Here is a 10,891-nt window from a genome sequence, read left to right as displayed (position 1 = left end):
GTAAGGAAAAGCAGATTGATGCATGTGACAATGTAAACTATAAATTGCCATACAAATTTAAGGTATTGTATCTTCAGAGATTTAGGGCCCAGTCCAAGGAGAAAAAGAAACAAGATAGCTTAACCTTGACTTCTAAGAACACCACAGTGAAAGCCACATTTCCCAACATGGTTTTAGCCATACTTTGAAGAAGATCCCAGGGAGCTGTGGGACTGTCACAAAATTCTTGCAAAATCGTCTTAACCAGGATACTTGTATTTTACCTTCATTAAAAAAAAAAAAAAAATTGCTTGCCATTTAGTACCTCTGAGAAGAGGGGATGTTATGAATCAAAGACGGAGTGTAAAAATAGTGAAAAAGTAGATGAAGACTAGGAAATCATTGAGCTGAACCAAATAAAACAAGTTGTGTGTTTTACTACACAATCCCTCAGAGCCTTTGAATGCACATTGTGACTCAAAAGAGATTCCAGGAATCTGCACGTGAGGCCTGATGGATCTGTCAAGAAATGCACCCGAACACCAAGCCTGTTCTTTATTCACATCTTCATCACAGGCCGATTGGACTAATCTCATACCCGGGATTTCTAAGCTTTGGGACCTCAGGCAAATCATTGCAATTTCCCCTTCTTCATCTGTAGCCAACTGCTTGCAAAGAATTAAAACCTCATAGATTCATTAACCCAACTTTTATTGAGGGCCTGTGTGCCAGTCCTAGCACAGCACAGTCGGCACACAAGCACAGGAAGCAAGTAAAAACTTCAGCCCTTAAGGAGTTCCAATGGCAGGAGGAGACGCACACAAACAATGAAGCGACGACCGGTGCTGGCCATTCACCTTGAGCAGCTGTCGGTTGGCCTAGAGCGGAGGGATCTGGTCTCACACGCAGATGCCTACAGGGAAGAGATGGGGAATAGAAAGGTGAGAGTCTGGGAGTGCAGAATGGGAGAAGACAGGCGTGGTCTGCAGACAGAGCCACCGTGAAGCAGACGCTGATTGTTTACCCAGTCCTTCAAGAGAAGCCAGACATCTGAACTGTTATGTGAAATCCCCTGACTTCTGAATGTTGTCAGCTAGGTCAGGCTTTTAAAACACACTTGCAGGACCATCAAAACTCACCCCGCGGGCTGCCAGTTCGTAACTTCTGGGCTGCCATGTCACCAAAAATTATTCCATAGTGTGATAAGAACACAAGAGGCTTGAGAGACATTGTTTTATAACTACTATCAATAAAGGAAGTATGAGTGCCAGGTAAGTGATATTCAGTCTTCATAACAGAAAAATATTGATAATGGGCATAATATGTGATGATCTTATTACTGTTTTGATTTTAATAACCTATGTGAATAAGTCATCAGGATCCAGTACCTTGGTTTACCCATCAAAAAAACAACAGAATCTTGGCTTTACCTTGGTAGCAAAACACTAAATTTTCCAAAGTAAAGCAAATAGAATAGAAATGATGAGGGGAACATGCATATTTGCTGAATTTGAAATGCTGTTTTATAATCCCACTCCCTCTAGGTTCTCAAAATACTTGAGTTTGGGGAGGAATTCTGGTACACACATACTATATTTATTTTTTTAATGTTTTTTATTTATTCTGAGAGAGACAGAGCGAGTGGGGGAGGGGCAGAGAGGAGAGAGAGCAGGCAATGTGCCTGTCAGCACAGAGTCCGATGTGGGGTTCCAACTCATGCACCGTCAGATCATGACCTGAGCCCAAACCAAGAGTCGGATGCTTAACCAACTAGGCCACCCAGGCACCCCTATAAACGTAATTATATTTATATGATTACCAATTGTTTCAAAACTGCTACCCAATACAGTTTGCATTTGTTTTTGCCAAACATCTCACCCAACTGTAGTTTTTTTGTTTGCTTTTTAAGGGATGGAGTTCTGAACCAAGTTGCTGAAGGGTTACCACAGAGGGACACAAATACTGTCTGGCTAGTTTGGCTGAGATTACCTCAAGGAGAAACAAATTAACAATTGATTACATTGGTCTCCACTAGTTTTCTGACTGCTATTTCTCACTCTCCTTCACGGGATCCGCTCTCTCCTTCCTTGTGTTATTAAGTTAACCTTTCCTTTCCTTCTCTTCTCCCTGAAGAGGTTATTTGTGCCCACAGCTTATATTATCATATGGACACTGGGACTCTCAAATCTGTTGCTCAGGCCCATCCCTCTGTCCTGAACTCTAGGTCAGTGTGTCCAAAGACCAGATATCTCCAAAAAGGATCCCACAGATGCCTCCAACTCATCATGTGATAACAGAATATGGGGCACCTGGCTGGCTCAGTCGGTAGCACATGTGACTCTTGATCTTGGGGTTGTGAGTTCGAGCCCCACGTTGGGTGCAGAGATTACTTAAAAATAAAATCTTAAAAAAAAAATAACAGAATACATCACCTTTACCCCGAATCCCACTCTTCCTCCTCTATTCCTGTCGTTGGCTATGATATCTGTTACCTATGCTAGATACCCAGGGGTTATCATAAGCTCCTCTTCTTCCTACAGCCCCTACATCAGGTCAGCCATCAAGTTTGAACTTAGCAGCTTGTTATCTCTTCTCCACCCTCTCAACAAACGACCTTAGTTTAGTTCATCTTTTATCTGGACTTTATTAGGATAAAGTTGGAAATACCTCACCTTGCCCACAGGGCCCTCCACAACCGACCCCTCTCTAGCCTCACTTGTCCCTGCTTTACTCCTTGCATGCTCTGCTCCAATAAAGACTGTTAGTATTGTGCTCATGTTGATGGAATCCAGATGTTTGCAACTCAGCATCTTTGTCAGCCTTAAGCCTTTACTCAGACCCATTTTCCTTGCATTGGGCAGCGACCAAAGCAGAGAGTAGTGCAGACTGCCACATCACCAGAACAGGCTCTAGAGGACCCCTCCTGATCCAGTGAGCCCCCACCACAGTGTGCTTGAGATGGCTTTACAGGTCCCACTGCCTGCCTCTACCTTGTGGACCCACTGAACATCTTCACCGTCACTTCTCTAAGCCACCTTGTCTCTCATCCTTGGACCTCAGGAATGCTAATGTCTGTCAACAATGAACACACGTGTATCCCTTAAGGTTGCTGCCAGTGTCATTGTCTTATTTTGGAGAAAATGGCCTCAACGAGGAGAGCCTGGTTTTCTCCTACAGGCCCTTGTCCATTCCGCTTCTGTTCCCAGCCAGGTCACAAGTGGGTTTTTCTTTGTAGGGAGGAGAGACCCCACCTAGCTGTTGGCTGAGGTCAACTGACATTTCTCATCATCATCAGAGTCCACGGCCCCATGTTACCGTTGGTGAGGATGAGGCTAACTTGGGCACTCATGGTTTTCAAACATAAGTTTATTAAAACAAAAAAAAAAATTGAATTAATAATAACCCATCCTGGTGTAGTTTTGGCCACACTTTGAGGCCAATAGTGAGAAAATCCTAACGTTCTTAACAAGGAAATGTATTGGGGTTTTCAGCGGGAGGGAAGGACTTTTCATGGTACTCTATCCCGCAATTAAGATAGGGCAAGAATTGCCTTTAGATGCTTGACTCATGTGCACAGAGGAGAAGGGAACAACTGTCACTCTGCGACAATAAATTGTCAATTTAATTATCTATTAATGTCCTGCAAACTGAAAGTCATTTGATATTTTCTCCAAGAAAACATCTCCAAATTGTCAGCAGTCTCCCCTGCGTCCTAATTATTGTGTCACTAACTGTGTTGGTTTCATTTCTTTTTTCCACAAAATGGGTCCCTCAGCATCGGCTGATCATAGTTATCATTTTTTAATGGCCAAATTTGATGGATTTACAAAGAGTTTCCCCAAAGCCGTGGGCCATTTGGGCCTCATGCATCAGTGTGAGGCAAATGTGAATTGAGTAATTCTTTCTCAGCCATTTGTCAACACCTCAGAGGAGGAAATGTCAGCAGCACATGACGGTGATCAAACTAGTTATGAATTTGAATTTGGCTGTTCTCCTTTTAAGGATGATAACCACATGATGTTAACCATCTTTTATCTTTACATTTCATAGTTGGGTTTTTTTTTTTTTAACTATATCGTTTAATTTTTATGCCCTAATTCTTGGCCTACCTACCAACCATCGGGAGGATAACACCAAAGGAACTAGACATTTAGTCTACAATAGTAATAATTAAAAAAACAGGGGGCGCCTGGGTGGCTCAGACAGTTAAGCGTCCAACTTCGGCTCAGGTCATGATCTCACAGTTTGTGGGTTTGAACCCCACGTCAGGCTCTGTGCTGACAAGCCAGGAGCCTGGAGCCTGCTTCGGATTCTGTGTCTCCCTCTCTCTCTGCCCCTCCCCCGCTCATGCTCTGTCTCTCTCAAAAGTGAATAAACATTTAAAAAATTAAAAAAAAAACAACAGCTAATAGTTAACACGGGCTTACTAGGCTCTGTTCTGAGTGTGTATTGACTTTGTGTGTTGGGACTCATTTAATCCAACAAAAGCTCTATGACATCGCTATTGTTATTATCCCCATTTTACTGATGAGAAACTGAGGCAGAGAGTTTTATTAGAGTTACAAAGCCAGGCAGTCTTCCCTTAAAACCAGTCACCTGTATCGGGAATAGCAGCATCTTCATTATCACCAAAAAACATTTATTGGATAGTTAGGACAGGCATGTGAACTGTCTCACGTGCATTCTCACATTTAATGCTCTCACCCCATAAGGAAGTACAATTATTATTCCCCATTTTACAGAAGAGAATACCGAGGCTTACATAGTTATGTGCCCAAGGTCACATAACTATTAGGTGCCAGGTCAGGAACAATGGATCTGTCAGATTCTTTCCCACTGTGACAGTTGCCTGTAAGGATAGGATTCTGAATCTGGCAGCACATTATGCCCTTAATAAAGTCATCAGCGTATCAGCAAAGAAATTAAAAATGCCCTGGGAGGCCCTCTGGAGAAATGGCAGATTCTACGGCTGGGGCTGAAAACACGGGGTGAGCTTGGGGCATTTTACACTGACAGAAAGTAAAGTCGTGCTCACAACAAAGCAAAACACAAAAAGGATGAAGGCGTGTCAGGAGGACACAGGGGCAAACCAGAAGAAGTTCCCAGTGACCAAACCTGGAACATTTTGAGCACTGAATACATACCAATAGTATTAGATTATAAGTCAAAGAAAAAACAAACACCCATGAGTCCATACTGATAAAAAATAAATGACCGAATAAATAAATGAGTAGAAGAGAAAAACTGTCCTTAAAGAAGGATTCCAAATTGTAAATGTAGAAGGAATGAGGAAAGTACAAAATCGCCTTAGAGCCCTGTGGTAATAATGGTGGCAGGCAAGATCCTCTGAGGAATGTGAAAGTTGGTGGGTGAGGCTTTAAGGAGAAACGCGATCTTTGTATCGCCCCAGATTAGCTACCCAAAAATAATAATTACTGTGGTGTTTTTCACATATATCCACAAATTCGTTGATACTCCTTCCTCTAGAATAGGAGTTTCATTCCTTTTCCCCGGAGTGTGGGCTGGATTTAGTGACTTACTGGTAACAAAGAAAGTAAGTTGGAGCACCTGGTGGCTCAGTCAGTTAAGCGTCCAGCTCCAGCTCAGGGCATGATCTCACGGTTCATGGGTTCAAGTCCTGCATCGGTCTCTGTGCTATCAGTGCAGAGCCCGCTTAGGATCCTCTGTCTCCCTCTCTCTCTGCCCTTCCCCTGCACATGCTGCACGCTCTGTCTCTCTCTTTCTCAAAAATAAACATTAAAAAAAAAAATCTTTAAGAAAAGTAGTAACCTTACTGTTGCAAAACCTGACAGGTACCACCTTAACCAAGTGGTCAAGGTTAACATCAGCTGTAGCGTTGTACTCATATCACGAACCCCCTGATTCAATGTCTTGAGAAAGGCACTTCCCCTGTGTGGTCTTCTTCCCAACAATTCACACCCCAGTCCAGTCATGAGAAAGCAGCAGACAAACCCAAATTGAGGCACATTTTACAAAGTACCTGACCAATGCTCTTCAAAAGTGTCAAGGTCATGAAAGACAAGGGAAGCCTGAGAAACTGTCACAGACTGGAGAACACTAAGGAGACATGACAAGTAAATACAACGTGATATTCTGGACTGAATTCCAAGAACAGAAAAAAGATATGAGTGAGGAAAAAATAAAAATTAAAAAGTTGCCCCACCTGTGCTTTCGAAGTAAACAGAGCACAGAGACTCACTGAAAGTTAGCCAGAGCTGCCCTGCTTTGGCTCCAGGAACCTTGTGAGGGTGCCCAGAGGGAAGGGATGTGACAAGTGGCAGGGAAGCAGCACAGAGATGATAGCAGGACTCCGAGGAGGGGACATGATTAGCTGTGACAGGAAAGAGAGGGGTGGTGGGAGAGCAAAGGAAGGGGAGTCTGCACTTCAGGCCGTTTGTTTTACTTGGCTACCCTGCCCCATCAGTTCCGGTGCCTCTTAGCTGCCTCTCTTCCTCCTGTGCCTATTGCCTTTTAATATACTGCATGATTGTGCTAATGCTGTTTGTCTGTCCAGATTCCTCTCCACTCTTTTCCACTCTGCTCTGTGCCCCAGGGGACACCCTGCCTGCGGCTCACCTGGGGGCCAGCCAGTGGGGGGCACAGGCAGGAGCTCTGAGAATAAAGGAGAATGGGGTCCAGTCCTGAGGCTCCCACCCCACCTGGGGTGCCTGGCCTGGCCTGGCCAGGTCCCTCTAGCAGAGGCCACAGCCCCCACCCAGAGTTCTCACTGGGTTCTGGTGACTGCCCCTTCTCTTGCCCTGTTAGGCTCACACGTGGGCACTGATTCCCCCACAGTGGGTAGTTCTCGGGTGCAACTCCGTTTTCTCTTTCTCAAAGAGAAACTCTCAAAGTCTCAAACCCTGAAGTCCGCCCACATCTTGGTAAATCCTCTCATGAAACTTGTCTCGATTACTCAATTGACTAAGTCATCTGTTTCCTGCTGGGATCACAACTGATGGAAAAAGTTACTATATTTATTGTCCATTGTTTATCTTCCCCTTTAGAACATAAACTCTATGAGGGCAGAAATGTTAAGTACTCCCTTCGCTGCCATGACACTCTGTAAATAAATATCTGTTGGATAAATGAGTGGATGTTCATTTTATCCGTACTGTCTCACACGGTAATCACTCATCGCATGTGGCTATTGAGCACTCGAAATGTGGCTGGTAGGACTGAGAAACCATTTTAAATCGTATTTAATTTTAATTTCCATAGCCACAGTCCTAGTCTATGGAAATTTCCCGAGCATAAGGCAATTCTGGAGCTACTGATGTCCGCACTGCCCCAGGAGGAGTCTGGAGGGTGGCTCCGTGGTCTCAAATGTTTGCTTCGCCCTGGCGAACTGCAGTGCTGGCCTTCTTGTAGGCAGCCCGACTCAGGAATGTGTGCCTTGTTTTTATACATTTACATTTTCATTTCCCTGCAAACTGTCCATTTCTTGGATAATAGAGTTACAGTGTGCTCACCAGGCCCTTACAAACTTGCAGCTTACAAAAGAGCTCTGGCCCCTAGCCAAGGGAGTCTCCAGCTGCTGACTGACCCTGCCTGGAAAGTCAACTTGGAAGAGACGCAAATGTCCTAATCCTCTTCCAAACCACTCTAAGTAGGTTTTATCCAGTGACCTGTAAAACCAAATTAGTAAAGGGACACTTTAATTCCAGCTCATTAGAGAGCTTCTAAAATCTTTGAGAAAGCCAACACAGCAAATTTCTGTGCTGGGGGGCTGAGAAACGCATCCCATTTCCAAAAGCAAAATGTCCTTGCTTCTGGTTCTCGCACATCACTCGACATGCAGAAGATGTTTTCTGAGGCTTTCACAGGGATCTCCAGTGAGGTGGGGAGCGGTTCCTGCGAGGGAGAAAAATATGGTGGCCTAGGGAGGTCAAGTGATTTTCCCCAAGTTCTGCCAAGTCCAGTCCCAGCTCTGGTCTCCTGACTCGGGTGCAGGGAACATTTGCACTGTTCTTATTATTACCCTAGGAGCTGGCTTATTGCACAATATCAGGAAATAGTCCATATGAAATCCTGGCCCACAAAGCATACATGTTCTGCTTTTTATTCTGCAGCTTTTTTATAAAGTGTGTTTTCCTTTCCCATAATGTCATCTGGAAGCAATTCCTCCCAACAGCTGGATTTGCTTTCACAATTGGTAAACACGTAAAATGGAAGGCAGGGGAAGATGTGGAGTGTCACCAGAGGAGCCTTTCCCCCACCCGCTTGGCTCGTGTTCTGAGGCTTATCTTGGGTCTCTGCACAAGCCTCATCAAAACTGAGAACGTCTTCAAACAAGCGACCCACACTGCATTCCCTCCTTCAGGGGGTCAGCATGTTCTTTGGGGGAGAAATTTTCTGAATAGTTTGCAGATAAAATCGATCAGATGCAGACCAGATTGCCAGCTGCCAAGATCTCGGAGCTACACGTGGAGGCCAGCAAAGCAGCACCTTCTCCAAGACCTCACCATCCTGGTACAGTCAGGACCTCTGGGGTCCTGCAGGAAGCCTCCCGCAGGGCACAGCCTTCCCAGAGCCACTGCCACCAAAGCCAATACAGGATGAGAGCCCAAAGAGCACCGACTAGGTCATCAGAGAAAATGAAAGACCCCCCACCCCACCCCCCCATATGCTCCCAAGGAACAAGTTTTCACGCAGGCACAAACAGAAGGCAGCCAGTACTCCGGAAGGCCAAGAGCACAGCTGTCATCTGGGTGTTGGCTCACACCCTCTCCACTCTGTCTCCAGGGTCTCGGGGGCCGCTTCTCTAGGGGTTCACCAACATGGTTAGTTCTGGTCCAGGAGGTTCAGGGCACAGTTTAAGCTGGAATACAGTGCCGGGGGGCAAAGCTGAGGCTTCAGGCACTCTCCTCCCGTATAAGAAACGCTATTCTTTGATCAAAGTTTCAAATTTGGAAGAAATCAACCTAGCATATGGCTCAACTCTCAGAGGGAGCACGAGAGTATGCTGTTGACCAGGCAGCCCTACAGAGATGCAGAAGAGGGTATGTGTCACCCGGCCCAGCGGCGGGGATGACCTCAACACGGTGCCGGCCAGATGGGGAGAGAGTGGGGGGTAGGAGGGGCTTCCTTCCAAGCACCACCAACCCTCTGGGTAGCCAGGGCCCCCCCCCCCCCCACTTCCTGTGAGGGAGCTTCCCTGTGCTGTGGACCCTTGGCTGCAAAGTCCTCCTGGAAGAGATGAGCACCCCGCCCACTGAACAAACAAAAGGAGCCGATCAGGAGCAGGGCTCACCAGAGGACCCTGAGGAGGCTGACTGCCCAGCTCCTCAGCACAAGCTGCAAACGGAGACCCTTTGCCTAGGCCCATGGTGGGTGGAGTGCACTCTTTCTTGGGTCTGCTTCTTTCCTGGGGTCCATCTTCTCTCTCTGTCCTCCAGGAAGAGGCTGTATCTTGTCTGGAGTCAAGGAACAGAAACTTCATTGTACAGTTTTCCAAATCTCATGCCTCATATCTGAAATGTCGAAACTCCGTGTTTCTAGTTGCAGGCCAAGGCTGCTTCCTCCAGACCCTGGTCACTCTGGTCTGATCGCCTGCACTGCTGGGAGGGCCCTCGGAGTCCACTCGGCGAGATTCACTGAAGCCCAGGGGGGTGGGTGGGTGAGAGCAACCCCCTGGTTAATACTTCAAAGTGAGACTCTAGATTAAAGCAACTAGAGCTCTAACAACCATATGCAATGCGTGCACCTTGTTTGGATCCTGATTCAAATGTACCAACCGTAAGGAGACATCTTGGGATATTTCAAGAAAATTTGAATTTGGACTGGGTATCAGAAAACATTTAAGAACTTATTGTTAATTTTGATAAGTAAGTGTGGAAAAAAACATAAAAAATAAATATGTAAACAAATTTTTATATGTGTGATAATGGTGTTGTGGTTATATAAGACAATGCCCTCATCTTTTAAAAAGTATACCCCTAAGTATTTGGAAGTGAAATATGACATCTGGGATTTATCTGAAAATACTTAAGAAAAAAATATCATGATGGGTACAGCTAGGTGGCTCAGTTGGTTGAGTGTCTGACTCTTAATCTCAGGTCTTGAGCTCAGGTTTGTGATTTCAAGCCCCAGGTTGGGCATGGAGCCTACTGAACAGAAAAAAACATGATGAAACAAAGATGGCGTCTTAGTCCATTTGGGCTCCTGTAACAGAATTCTATAAACTGGGTATAAACAACAAAAATTATTTTTCACAGTTCTGGAGGCTGGAAATCCAAGATGGAGGTGCCAGCAAATTCTGTCTAATGAGAGCCCACGTCCTGGTCCATAGATGGTGCCTTCTCATTGTAACCTAACGTGGAGGAAGGGGTGAGTGAGCTCTCTAGGGTCTCTTTCATAAGGGCACTAATTCATTTATGAGGGCCCCACCCTCGCGGTTTAATCACCTCCCAAAGGCCCCACCTCCCAATATCACATTCAGGGTTAGGTTTCAACATACAAATTTTCATGGGGACATTAACATTCAGACTATAGGATATGGTAAGATGTTAATGGTTAGATCTAGGTGATGGGTGTATGGGATTCTATATACTACCCTCTCTACTTCTATATATGTTGAAAAACAATTATAATAAAAATTTTTAAGTATAGACTATTTTATCACAAAAGCTCACAGAGGACAACAAACACACATGTTTACCCACTCAGTGGTGACTGAATCCTGTAATGAGGTTCTTCATCCTCCTCATGGTCAGGAGGGGTTAGCTCTTGCATACAATAGGGAAGTGACAGGGCCCAGTCCAAGATGATCCGTAGGAGCTTTGGGGGTGCAGCAACACCCTCAGCCCCTCCGCCTGGCAAGAAGCGGGAAGGAGCTCCTCTCCCAGAGCAAATGCAGCCTTCTTTGCTTCTGCTGTCACTGGCTTTGGGGGCT

The 10,891-nt window shown here is 45.4% G+C and overlaps 2 long non-coding RNA genes across 3 annotated transcripts in view; one reads left to right on the top strand and one right to left on the bottom strand.

The window, feature by feature from the left end:
* Positions 1-673: 673 nt before the first annotated feature.
* The window catches only part of LOC109273209 (uncharacterized), a 35,788-nt gene continuing 25,570 nt past the window's right edge, over positions 674-10,891 (bottom strand). The window contains exon 3 of the long non-coding RNA XR_002082920.2: positions 674-892. This is a non-coding gene — a long non-coding RNA (uncharacterized LOC109273209). The remainder of the gene's footprint in view (positions 893-10,891) is intronic.
* Positions 886-9,872, top strand: LOC109273201 (uncharacterized). 2 transcript variants are annotated; one of them, XR_002082910.2, is made up of 2 exons: positions 886-1,250; positions 8,116-9,872. It is a non-coding gene; the product is annotated as an uncharacterized LOC109273201 (long non-coding RNA). The 2 variants fall into 2 exon arrangements; XR_002082905.2 differs by having other exon boundaries at positions 8,070-9,872.

The sequence above is a fragment of the Panthera pardus genome, unplaced genomic scaffold (assembly GCF_024362965.1).
Source record: "Panthera pardus isolate Hobbes unplaced genomic scaffold, ASM2436296v1 HiC_scaffold_10, whole genome shotgun sequence".
Classification (NCBI taxonomy): domain Eukaryota; kingdom Metazoa; phylum Chordata; class Mammalia; order Carnivora; family Felidae; genus Panthera; species Panthera pardus.
Note: the sequence above shows the minus strand (reverse complement) of the source record. Positions and strands in the feature narration are given on the sequence as shown.